Consider the following 14,359-nt stretch of genomic DNA (forward strand, 5'->3'; position numbering starts at 1 on the left):
GCCGACTGAAGTACAAGAAGACTGACTCATCTTACTGACTATGTTTTGAACCATTCCTGTGACACTAGTTACAGATCGCGATGCTCCACTTCAGGTTTACTGTATACCTCTGACCTTCTTATTGACGATGAAACATAGAAATTGCATCGGAATTAAATACAAAAGGCACAATGCCGACTTAAGCACATGTAGACTGACTCTTCCTACTGTCTATGTTTTGAAACATTCCTGTGACGCTAGTTATAGATTGCGATGCTTCATTTCAGGTTTACTGTATCCCTTGGACCTTCTTATTGACGATGAAGCACAGAAAGTGCTTCGGAATTAAATAGAAAAGGCACAATGCTGACTTAAGTACAAGAAGACTGACTCTTCCTACTGTCTATGTTTTGAACCATTCCTGTGACACTAGTTATAGATTCCGATGCTTCACTTCAGGATTACTGTATCCCTCTGACCTTCTTATTGACGATGAAACACAGAAATTGCATCGGAAATAAATGCAAAAGGCACAATGCCGACTTAAGTACAAGAAGACTGACCTTTCTTACTGTCTATTCTTTGAACCATTCCTGTGACACTAGTTATAGATTCCGATGCTTCACTTCAGGTTTACTGAGTCCCTTGGACCTTCTTATTGACGATGAAACACAGAAATTGCATCGGAATTATATACAAACGGCACAATGCCGACGTAAGTACAAGAAGACTGTTGGTCTTCCTACTGTCTATGTTTTGAACCATTCCTGTGACACTAGTAATAGATTCCGATGCTTCACTTCAGGTTTACTGTATCCCTTGGACCTTCTTATTGACGATGAAACTCAGATATTGCATCGGAATTAAATACAAAAGGCACAATGCCGACATAAGTACAAGATGACTGACTCTTCTTACTGACTATGTTTTGAACCATTCCTGTGACACTAGTTAGAGATTCCGATTCTTCACTTCAGGTTTACTGTATCCCTCTGACCTTCTTATTGACGATGAAACACAGTAATTGCATCGGAATTAAATTGAAAAGGGCATAATGCCGACTTAAGTACAAAAAGTCTGACTCTTCTTACTGTCTATATTTTGAACCATTCCTGTGACACTAGTTATAGATTCCGATGCTTCACTTCAGATTTACTGTATCCCTTGGAACTTCTTATTGACGATGAAACACAGAAATAGCATCGGAATTAAGTACAAAATGCACGAGGCCGACCTAAGTACAAGAAGACTGACTCCTCTTACCGACTGTTTTGAACCATTCCTGTGACGCTATTTATAGATTATGATGCTTCACTTCAGGTTTACTGTATCCCTCTGACCTTCTTATTGACGATGAATCACAGAAATTGCATCGGAATTAAATGCAAAAGGCACAATGCCGACTTTAGTACAAGAAGACTGACTCTTCTTTTTGTCTATGTTTTGAACCATTCCTGTGTCACAAGTTATAGATTACGATGCTTCACTTCAGGTTTTCTGTATCCCTTGGACCTTTTTGTTGACGTTGAAACACAGAAATGGCATCGGAATTAAATAGAAAAGGCACAATGCTGACTTAAGTACAAGAAAACTGACCCTTCCTACCGTCTATGTTTTGAACCATTCCTGTCACACTAGTTATAGATTCCGATGCTTCACTTCAGGTTTACTGTATCCCTCTGACCTTCTTATTGATAATGAAACACAGAAATTGCATCGGAATTAAATAGAAAATGCACAATGCTGACTTAAGTACAAGAAGACTGACTCTTCTTACTGTCTATGCTTTGAACCATTCCTGTGACGCCAGTTACAGATTCCGTTGCTTCACTTCAGGTTTACTGTATCCCTCTGACCTTCGTATTGACGATGGAACACAGAAATTGCATCGGAATTAAATACAAAATGCACAATGCCGACGTAAGTACAAGAAGACTGACTCTTCTTACTGACTGTTTTGAACCATTCCTGTGACACTAGTTATAGATTCCGATGCTTCACTTCAGGTTTACTGTATCCCTCTGACCTTCTTATTGATGATGAAACACAGAAATTGCATCGGAATTAAATAGAAAATGCACAATGCCGACTTAAGTACAAGAAGACTGACTCTTCCTACCGTCTATGCTTTTAACGATTCCTGTGACATTAGTTATAGATTCCGATGCTTCATTTTAGGTTTACTGTATCCATTGGACCTTGTTATTGGCGACGAAATACAGAAGTTGCATCGTAATTAAGTAGAAAATGCACAATGCCGACTTAAGCACAAGAAGACTGACTCTTCCTACTGTCTATGTTTTGAACCATTCCTGTGACACTAGTTATAGATTCCGATGCTTCACTTCAGGTTTACTGTAACCTTTGGACATTCTTATTGGCGACGAAATACAGAAATTGCATCGGAATTAAATAGAAAAGGCACAATGCCGACTTAAGTACATGAAGACTGACTCTTCCTACTGTGTATGTTTTGAACCATTCCGGTGACACTAGTTACACATTCCGATGCTTCACTTCAGGTTTACTGAATCCCTTGGACGCTCTTATCGACGATGAAACACAGAAATTGCATCGGAATTAAATAGAAAAAGCACAATGCCGACTTAAGTATAAGAAGACTGACTCTTCTTACTGACTATGTTTTGAACCACTCCTGTGACGCTAGTTACAGATTCCGATGCTTCACTTCAGGTTTACTGTATCCCTTGGACCTTCTAATTGACGATGAAACACAGATATTGCATCGGAATTAAATCCAAAAATCACAATGCCGTCTTAAGTACAAGAGGACTGACTCTTCCTACTGTCTATGTTTTGAACCATTCCTGTGACACAAGTTATAGACTCCGATGCTTCACTTCAGGTTTACTGTATCCCTCTGCCCTTCTTTTTGACGATGAAACACAGAAATTGGATCGTAATTAAATACAAAAGGCACAATGCCGACTTAAGCACAAGAAGACTGACTCTTCCTACTGCCTATGTTTTGAACGATTCCTGTGACATTAGTTATAGATTCCGATGCTTCACTTCAGGTTTACTGTATCCTTTGGACCTTCTTATTGGCGACGAAATACAGAAATTGCATAGGAATTAAATAGAAATTGGCACAATGCCGACTTAAGTACAAGAAGACTGACTCTTCCCACTGTCTATGTTTTGAACCATTCCTGTGACACTAGTTATAGATTCCGTTGCTTCACCTCAGGTTCACTGTATCCCTCTGACCTTCCTATTGACGATGAAACACAGACATCGCATCGGAATTAAATAGAAAAAGCACAATGCCGTCTTAAGTACAAGCAGACTGACTCTACTTAGTGTCTATGCTTTGAACCGTTCCTGTGTGGCTAGTTACAGATTCCGATGCTTCACTTCAGGTTTGCTGTATCCCTTGGACCTTCTTATTGACGATGAAACACAGAAATTGCATCGGAAGTAAAATACAAAAGGCACAATGCCGCTTAAGTCCAAGAAGACTGACTCTTCTTACTGACTAAGATTTGAACCATTCCTGTGACACTAGTTAGAGATTCCGTCGCTTCCCTTCAGGTTTACTGTATCCCTCTGACCTTCCTATTGAGGATGAAACACAGAAATTGCAGCGGAATTAAATACAAAAGGCACAATGCCGACTTCAGTACAAGAAGACTGAATCTTCCTACTGTCTTTGTTTTGAACAATTCCTGTGACACTAGTTATAGATTCCGATGCTTCACTTCAGGTTTGCTGTATCCCTCTGACCTTCTTATTGACGATGAAATACAGAAATTGCATCGGAATTAAATACAAATGGCACAATGCCGACTTAAGTACAAGAATACTGACTCATCTTTTTGTCTATGTTTTGAACCATTCCTGTGACACTAGTTATAGATTCCGATGCTTCACTTCAGGTTTACTGTATCCCTTGTACGTTCTTATTGACGATGAAACACAGAAATTGCTTCGGAATTAAATACAAAGGCACAATGCAGACTTAAGTACAAGAAGACTGACTCTTCTTACTGTCAATGATTTGAACCATTCCTGTGACACTAGTTATAGATTCCGATGCTTCACTGGAGGTTTACTGTATTCCCTGGAAATTCTTATTGACGGTGAAACACAGAAATTGCATCGGAATTAAATAGAAAAGGCACAATGCCGACTTAAGTACAAGAAGACTGACTCTTCTTACTGTCTATGATTTGAAACATTCCTGTGACGCTAGTTACAGATTCCGATGCTTCACTTCCGGTTCACTGTATCCCTCTGACCTTCTTATTGACGATGAAACACAGAAATTGCATCGGAATTAAATAGAAAAGGCACAATGCCGACATAAGTACAAGAAGACTGACTCTTCCTACAGTCTATGTTTTGAACCATTCCTATGACACTAGTTATAGATTCCGATGCTACACTTCAGATTTACTGTATCCCTCGGACCTTCTTATTGACGATGAAACACAGATATTGCATCGGAATTAAATACAAAATGCACAATGCCGACTTAAGTACAAGAAGACTGACTCTTCCTACTGTCTATGTTTTGAACCATTCCTGTGACACTAGTTATAGATTCCGATGCTACAATTCAGGTTTACTGTATCCCTCTGACCTTCTTATTGACGATCAAACACAGAAATTGCATCGGAATGAAATAGAAAAGGCACAATGCCGACTTAAGTACAAGAGGACTGACTCTTCTTACTGACGGTTTTGAACCATTCCTGTGACACTAGTTATGGATTCCGATGCTTCACTTCAGGTATACTGTATCCCTCTGACCTTCTTATAGACGATGAAACACAGAAATTGCATCGGAATTAAATACAAAAGGGCACAATGCCGACTTAAGTACTAGAAGACTGACTCTACTTACTGTCTATGCTTTGAACCATTCCTTTGACACTAGATATAGATTCCGATGCTTCACTTCACGTTTACTGTATCCCTTGGACCTTCTTATTGACGATGAAACAAAGAAATCACATCGGAATTAAATACAAAAGGCACAATGCCGAATTAAGTACAAGAAGACTGACTCTTCTTACGGACTATGTTTTGAACAATTCCTGTGACACTAGTTACAGATCCCGATGCTTCACTTCAGGGTTACTGTATCCCTCTGACCTTCTTATTGACGATGAAACATAGAAATTGCATCGGAATTAAATAGAAAATGCACAATGCTGACTTAAGTACAAGAAGACTGACTCTTCTTACTGTCTATGCTTTGAACCATTCCTGTGACGCCAGTTACAGATTCCGTTGCTTCACTTCAGGTTTACTGTATCCCTCTGACCTTCTTATTGACGATGAAACACAGAAATTCCATCGGAATGAAACACAAAAGGCACAATGCCGACTTAAGTACAAGAAGACTGACTCTTCCCACTGTCTATGTTTTGAACCATTCCTGTGACACTAGTTACAGATTCCGATGCTACACTTCAGGTTTACTGTATCCCTCTGACCTTCTTATTGACGATGGAACACAGAAATTGCATCGGAATTAAATACAAAAGGCACAATGCCGACGTAAGTACAAGAAGACTGACTCTTCTTACTGACTGTTTTGAACCATTCCTGTGACACTAGTTATAGATTCCGATGCTTCACTTCAGGTTTACTGAATCCCTTGGACGCTCTTATCGACGATGAAACACAGAAATTGCATCGGAATTAAATAGAAAAAGCACAATGCCGACTTAAGTATAAGAAGACTGACTCTTCTTACTGACTATGCTTTGAAACACTCCTGTGACGCTAGTTACAGATTCCGATGCTTCACTTCAGGTTTACTGTATCCCTTGGACCTTCTTATTGACGATGAAACACAGATATTGCATCGGAATTAAATCCAAAAATCACAATGCCGTCTTAAGTACAAGAGGGCTGACTCTTCCTACTGTCTATGTTTTGAACCATTCCTGTGACACAAGTTATAGACTCCGATGCTTCACTTCAGGTTTACTGTATCCCTCTGCCCTTCTTTTTGATGATGAAACACAGAAATTGCATCGTAATTAAATACAAAAGGCACAATGCCGACTTAAGTAAAAGAAGACTGACTCTTCCTACTGTCTCTGTTTTGAACGATTCCTGTGACATTAGTTATAGATTCCGATGCTTCACTTCAGGTTTACTGTATCCTTTGGACCTTCTTATTGGCGACGAAATACAGACATTGCATAGGAATTAAATAGAAATTGGCACAATGCCGACTTAAGTACAAGAAAACTGACTCTTCCACCTGTCTATGTTTTGAACCATTCCCGTGACACTAGTAATAGATTCCGATTCTTCACCTCAGGTTCACTGTATCCCTCTGACCTTCCTATTGACGATGAAACACAGACATCGCATCGGAATGAAATAGAAAAGGCACAATGCCGTCTTAAGTACAAGCAGACTGACTCTTCTTAGTGTCTATGCTTTGAACCATTCCTGTGACGCTAGTTACAGATTCCGATGCTTCACTTCAGGTTTACTGTATCCCTTGGACCTTCGTATTGACGATGAAACACAGATTTTGCATCGGAAGTATAATACAAAAAGCACAATGCCCCTTAAGTCCAAGAAGGCTGACTCTTCTTACTGACTAAGTTTTGAACCATTCCTGTGACACTAGTTAGAGATTCCGTCGCTTCCCTTCGGGTTTACTGTATCCTTCTGACCTTCTTATTGAGGATGAAACACAGAAATTGCAGCGGAATTAAATACAAAAGGCACAATGCCGACTTAAGTACAAGAAGACTGAATCTTCCTACTGTCTTTGTTTTGAACAATTCCTGTGACACTAGTTATAGATTCCGATGCTTCACTTCAGGTTTTCTGTATCCCTCTGACCTTCTTATTGACGATGAATTACAGAAATTGCATCGGAAATAAATACAAATGGCACAATGCCGACTTAAGTAAAAGAAGACTGACTCATCTTTTTGTCTATGTTTTGAACCATTCCTGTGACACTAGTTATAGATTCCGATGCTTCACTTCAGGTTTACTGTATCCCTTGTACGTTCTTATTGACGATGAAACACAGAAATTGCTTCGGAATTAAATACAAAGGCACAATGCAGACTTAAGTACAAGAAGACTGACTCTTCTTACTGTCTATGATTTGAACCATTCCTGTGACACTAGTTATAGATTCCGATGCTTCACTCGAGGTTTACTGTATTCCCTGGAAATTCTTATTGACGGCGAAACACAGAAATTGCATCGGAATTAAATAGAAAATGCACAATGCCGACTTAAGTACAAAAGACTGACTCTTCTTACTGTCTATGATTTGAAACATTCCTGTGACGCTAGTTACTGATTCCGATGCTTCACTTCCGGTTTACTGTATCCCTCTGACCTTCTTATCGACGATGAAACACAGAAATTGCATCGGAATTAAATAGAAAAAGCACAATGCCGACTTAAGTATAAGAAGACTGACTCTTCTTACTGACTATGTTTTGAACCACTCCTGTGACGCTAGTTACAGATTCCGATGCTTCACTTCAGGTTTACTGTATCCCTTGGACCTTCTAATTGACGATGAAACACAGATATTGCATCGGAATTAAATCCAAAAATCACAATGCCGTCTTAAGTACAAGAGGACTGACTCTTCCTACTGTCTATGTTTTGAACCATTCCTGTGACACAAGTTATAGACTCCGATGCTTCACTTCAGGTTTACTGTATCCCTCTGCCCTTCTTTTTGACGATGAAACACAGAAATTGCATCGTAATTAAATACAAAAGGCACAATGCCGACTTAAGCACAAGAAGACTGACTCTTCCAACTGCCTATGTTTTGAACGATTCCTGTGACATTAGTTATAGATTCCGATGCTTCACTTCAGGTTTACTGTATCCTTTGGACCTTCTTATTGGCGACGAAATACAGAAATTGCATAGGAATTAAATGGAAATTGGCACAATGCCGACTTAAGTACAAGAAGACTGACTCTTCCCACTGTCTATGCTTTGAACCATTCCTGTGACACTAGTTATAGATTCCGTTGCTTCACCTCAGGTTCACTGTATCCCTCTGACCTTCCTATTGACGATGAAACACAGACATCGCATCGGAATTAAATAGAAAAGGCACAATGCCGTCTTAAGTACAAGCAGACTGACTCTACTTAGTGTCTATGCTTTGAACCATTCCTGTGAGGCTAGTTACAGATTCCGATGCTTCACTTCAGGTTTACTGTATCCCATGGACCTTCTTATTGACGATGAAACACAGAAATTTGCATCGGAAGTAAAATACAAAAGGCACAATGCCGCTTAAGTCCAAGAAGACTGACTCTTCTTACTGACTAAGATTTGAACCATTCCTGTGACACTAGTTAGAGATTCCGTCGCTTCCCTTCAGGTTAACTGTATCCCTCTGACCTTCTTATTGAGGATGAAACACAGAAATTGCAGCGGAATTAAATACAAAAGGCACAATGCCGACTTCAGTACAAGAAGACTGAATCTTCCTACTGTCTTTGTTTTGAACAATTCCTGTGACACTAGTTATAGATTCCGATGCTTCACTTCAGGTTTGCTGTATCCCTCTGACCTTCTTATTGACGATGAAATACAGAAATTGCATCGGAATTAAATACAAATGGCACAATGCCGACTTAAGTACAAGAAGACTGACTCATCTTTTTGTCTATGTTTTGAACCATTCCTGTGACACTAGTTATAGATTCCGATGCTTCACTTCAGGTTTACTGTATCCCTTGTACGTTCTTATTGACGATGAAACACAGAAATTGCTTCGGAATTAAATACAAAGGCACAATGCAGACTTAAGTACAAGAAGACTGACTCTTCTTACTGTCTATGATTTGAACCATTCCTGTGACACTAGTTATAGATTCCGATGCTTCACTGGAGGTTTACTGTATTCCCTGGAAATTCTTATTGACGGTGAAACACAGAAATTGCATCGGAATTAAATAGAAAAGGCACAATGCCGACTTAAGTACAAGAAGACTGACTCTTCTTACTGTCTATGATTTGAAACATTCCTGCGACGCTAGTTACAGATTCCGATGCTTCACTTCCGGTTCACTGTATCCCTCTGACCTTCTTATTGACGATGAAACACAGAAATTGCATCGGAATTAGATAGAAAAGGCACAATGCCGACATAAGTACAAGAAGACTGACTCTTCCTACAGTCTATGTTTTGAACCATTCCTATGACACTAGTTATAGATTCCGATGCTACACTTCAGATTTACTGTATCCCTCGGACCTTCTTATTGACGATGAAACACAGAAATTGCATCGGAATGAAATACAAAATGCACAATGCCGACTTAAGTACAAGAAGACTGACTCTTCCTACTGTCTATGTTTTGAACCATTCCTGTGACACTAGTTATAGATTCCGATGCTACAATTCAGGTTTACTGTATCCCTCTGACCTTCTTATTGACGATCAAACACAGAAATTGCATCGGAATGAAATAGAAAAGGCACAATGCCGACTTAAGTACAAGAGGACTGACTCTTCTTACTGGCGGTTTTGAACCATTCCTGTGACACTAGTTATGGATTCCGATGCTTCACTTCAGGTATACTGTATCCCTCTGACCTTCTTATAGACGATGAAACACAGAAATTGCATCGGAATTAAATACAAATGGCACAATGCCGACTTAAGTACTAGAAGACTGACTCTACTTACTGTCTATGCTTTGAACCATTCCTTTGACACTAGATATAGATTCCGATGCTTCACTTCACGTTTACTGTATCCCTTGGACCTTCTTATTGACGATGAAACAAAGAAATCACATCGGAATTAAATACAAAAGGCACAATGCCGACTTAAGTACAAGAAGACTGACTCTTCTTACTGACTATGTTTTGAACAATTCCTGTGACACTAGTTACAGATCCCGATGCTTCACTTCAGGTTTACTGTATCCCTCTGACCTTCTTATTGACGATGAAACATAGAAATTGCATCGGAATTAAATAAAAAAGGCACAATGCCGAGTTAAGTACATGTAGACTGAATCTTCCGACTGTCTATGTTTTGAATCATTCCTGTGACGCTAGTTATAGATTCCGATGCTTCATTTCAGGTTTACTGTATACCTTGGACCTTCTTATTGACGATGAAACACAGAAATTGCATCGGAATTAAATAGAAAAGGCACAATGCTGACTTAAGTACACGAAGATTGACTCTTCCTACTGTCTATGTTTTGAACCATTCCTGTGACACTTGTTATGGATTCCGATGTTTCACTTCACGATTACTGTATCCCTCTGACCTTCTTATTGACGATGAAACACAGAAATTGCATCGGAAGTAAATACAAAAGGAACAATGCCGACTTAAGTACAAGAAGACTGACCTTTCTTACTGTCTATGCTTTGAACCATTCCTGTGACACTAGTGATAGATTCCGATGCTTCACTTCTGGTTTACTGAGTCCCTTGGACCTTCTTATTGACGATGAAACACAGAAATTGCATCGGAATTAAATACAATAGGCTCAATGCCGACTTAAGTACAAGTAGACTGACTCTTCCTACTGTGTATGTTTTGAACCATTCCTGTGACACTAGTTTTAAATTCCGATGCTACACTTCAGGTTTACTGTATCCCTCTGGCCCTCTTATTGACGATGAATCACAGAAATTGCATCGGAATTAAATACAAACGGAACAATGCCGATTTAAGTACAAGAAGACTGACTCTTCTTACTAAGTGTTTTGAACCATTCCTGTGACACTAGTTATTGATTTCGATGCTTCACTTCGGGTTTACTGTATCCCTTTGACCTTCTTATTGACGATGAAACACAGAAATTGCATGTGAATTAAATAAAATGGCACAATGCCGACTTAAGTTTAAGAAGACTGACTCTCCTTACTGACTATGTTTTGAACCATTCCTGTGACACTAGTTAGAGATTCCGATGCTTCTCTTCAGGTTTACTGTATCCCTCTGACCTTCTTATTGACGATGAAACATAGAAATTGCATCGGAATTAAATACAAAAGGCACAATGCCGACTTAAGTACATGTAGACTGTCTTTTTCTACTGTCTATGTTTTGAAACGTCCCTGTGACGCTAGTTATAGATTCCGATGCTTCATTTCAGGTTTACTGTATACCTTGGACCTTCTAATTGACGATGAAACACAGAAAGTGCATCGGAATTAAACAGAAAAGGCACAATGCTGACTTATGTACAAGAAGACTGACTCTTCCTACTGTCTATGTTTTGAACCATTCCTGTGACATTAGTTATAGATTCCGATGCTTCACTTCAGGTTTACTGAGTCCCTTGGACCTTCTTATTGACGAAGAAACACAGAAATTGCATCGGAATTAAATACAAAAGGCACAATGCCGACTTAAGTACAAGAAGACTGACTCTTCCTGCTGTCTATGTTTTGAACCATTCCTGTGACACTAGTTTTAGATTCCGATGGTACACTTTATGTTTACTGTATCCCTCTGACCTTCTTATTGACGAAGAAACACAGAAATTGCATCGGAATTAAATACAAAAGGCACAATGACGTCTTAAGTACAAGAAGACTGACTCTTCTTACAGAGTGTTTTGAACCATTCCTGTGACACTAGTTATAGATTCCGATGCTTCACTTCAGGTTTACTGTATCCCTCTGACGTTCGTATTGACGATGACTCACAGATATTGAATCGGAATTAAATGCAAAAGTCACAATGCCGGCTAGAGTACAAGAAGACCGACTCTTCTTTTTGTCTATGTTTTGAACCTTTCCTGTGACACTAGTTATAGATTCCGATGCTTCACTTCAGTTTTTCTGTATCCCTTGGCCCTTCTTATTGACGATGAAACACAGAAATTGCATCGGAATTAAATAGAAAAGGCACAATGCCGACTTAAGTACAAGAAGGCTGACTCTTCCTACTGTCTATGTTTTGAACCATTCCAGTAACACTAGTTATAGATTCAGATGCTTCACTTCAGGTTTACTGTATCCCTTGGACGTTCGTATTGACGATGAATCACAGAAATTGCATCCGAATTAAATAGAAAGGGCACAATGCCGACTTAAGTAAGAGAAGACTGACTCTTCTTACTGTCTATGATTTGAACCATTCCTGTGACACTAGTTATAGATTCCGATGCTTCACTTCTGGTTTACTGCATACCTCTGACCTTCTTATTGACGATGAAACACAGAAATTGCATCGGAATTAAATGGAAATGCACAATGCCGACTTAAGTACAAGAATACGGACTCTTCTTAATATCTATGTTTTGAACCATTCCTGTGACGCTAGTTACAGATTCCGATGCTTCACATCAGGTTTTCTGTATCCCTCTGACCTTCTTATTGACGATGAAACACAGAAATTACATCGGAATTAAATAGAAATGGCACAATGCCTACTTGAGTACATGTAGACTGTCTCTTCCTACTGTCTATGTTTCAAACCATTCCTGTGACACTAGTTATGGATTCCGATGCTCCACTTCAGGTATACTGTATCCCTCTGACCTTCTTAAAGACGATGAAACACAGAAATTGCATCGGAATTAAATACAAATGGCACAATGCCGACTTAAGTACTAGAAGACTGACTCTACTTACTGTCTATGCTTTGAACCATTCCTTTGACACTAGATATAGATTCCGATGCTTCACTTCACGTTTACTGTATCCCTTGGACCTTCTTATTGACGATGAAACACAGAAATTGCATCGGAATTAAATACAAAAGGCACAATGCTGACTTAAGTACACGAAGATTGACTCTTCCTACTGTCTATGTTTTGAACCATTCCTGTGACACTTGTTATGGATTCCGATGCTTCACTTCAGGATTACTGTATCCCTCTGACCTTCTTATTGACGATGAAACACAGAAATTGCATCGGAAGTAAATACAAAAGGAACAATGCCGACTTAAGTACAAGAAGACTGACCTTTCTTACTGTCTATGCTTTGAACCATTCCTGTGACACTAGTGATAGATTCCGATGCTTCACTTCTGGTTTACTGAGTCCCTTGGACCATCTTATTGACGATGAAACACAGAAATTGCATCGGAATTAAATACAATAGGCACAATGCCGACTTAAGTACAAGTATACTGACTCTTCCTACTGTGTATGTTTTGAACCATTCCTGTGACACTAGTTTTAGATTCCGATGCTACACTTCAGGTTTACTGTATCCCTTTGGCCCTCTTATTAACGATGAATCACAGAAATTGCATCGGAATTAAATACAAAAGGAACAATGCCGATTTAAGTACAAGAAGACTGACTCTTTTTACTGAGTGTTTTGAACCATTCCTGTGACACTAGTTATTGATTTCGATGCTTCACTTCAGGTTTACTGTATCCCTCTGACCATCTTATTGACGATGAAACACTGAAATTGCATGTGAATTAAATACAAATGGCACAATGCCGACTTAAGTTTAAGAAGACTGACTCTCCTTACTGACTATGTTTTGAACCATTCCTGTGACACTAGTTAGAGATTCCGATGCTTCTCTTCAGGTTTACTGTATCCCTCTGACCTTCTTATTGACGATGAAACTTAGAAATTGCATCGGAATTAAATACAAAAGGCACAATGCCGACTTAAGTACATGTAGACTGTCTTTTTCTACTGTCTATGTTTTGAAACGTTCCTGTGAAGCTAGTTATAGATTCCGATGCTTCATTTCAGGTTTACTGTATACATTGGACCTTCTAATTGACGATGAAACACAGAAAGTGCATCGGAATAAAACAGAAAAGGCACAATGCTGACTTATGTACAAGAAGACTGACTATTCTCACTGTCTATGTTTTGAACCATTCCTGTGACACTAGTTATAGATTCCGATGCTTCACTTCAGGATTACTGTATCCCTCTGACCTTCTTATTGACGATGAAACACAGAAATTGCATCGGAATTAAATAGAAAAGGCACAATGCCGACTTATGTACAAGAAGACTGACTCTTCCTACTGTCTATGTTTTGAACCATTCCAGTAACACTAGTTATAGATTCAGATCTTTCACTTCAGGTTTACTGTATCCCTCGGACGTTCGTATTGACGATGAAACACAGAAATTGCATCGGAATTAAATAGAAAGGGCACAATGCCGACTTATGTAAGAGAAGACTGACTTTTCTTACTGTCTATGATTTGAACCATTCCTGTGACACTAGTTATAGATTCCGATGCTTCACTTCAGGTTTACAGCATACCTCTGACCTTCTTATTGACGATGAAACACAGAAATTGCATCGGAATTAAATGGAAATGCACAATGCCGACTTAAGTACAAGAAGACGGACTCTTCTTAATATCTATGTTTTGAACCATTCCTGTGACGCTAGTTACAGATTCCGATGCTTCACTTCAGGTTA

The sequence above is a fragment of the Schistocerca piceifrons genome, chromosome 9 (genome assembly GCF_021461385.2).
Source record: "Schistocerca piceifrons isolate TAMUIC-IGC-003096 chromosome 9, iqSchPice1.1, whole genome shotgun sequence".
In the NCBI taxonomy this organism is placed as follows: domain Eukaryota; kingdom Metazoa; phylum Arthropoda; class Insecta; order Orthoptera; family Acrididae; genus Schistocerca; species Schistocerca piceifrons.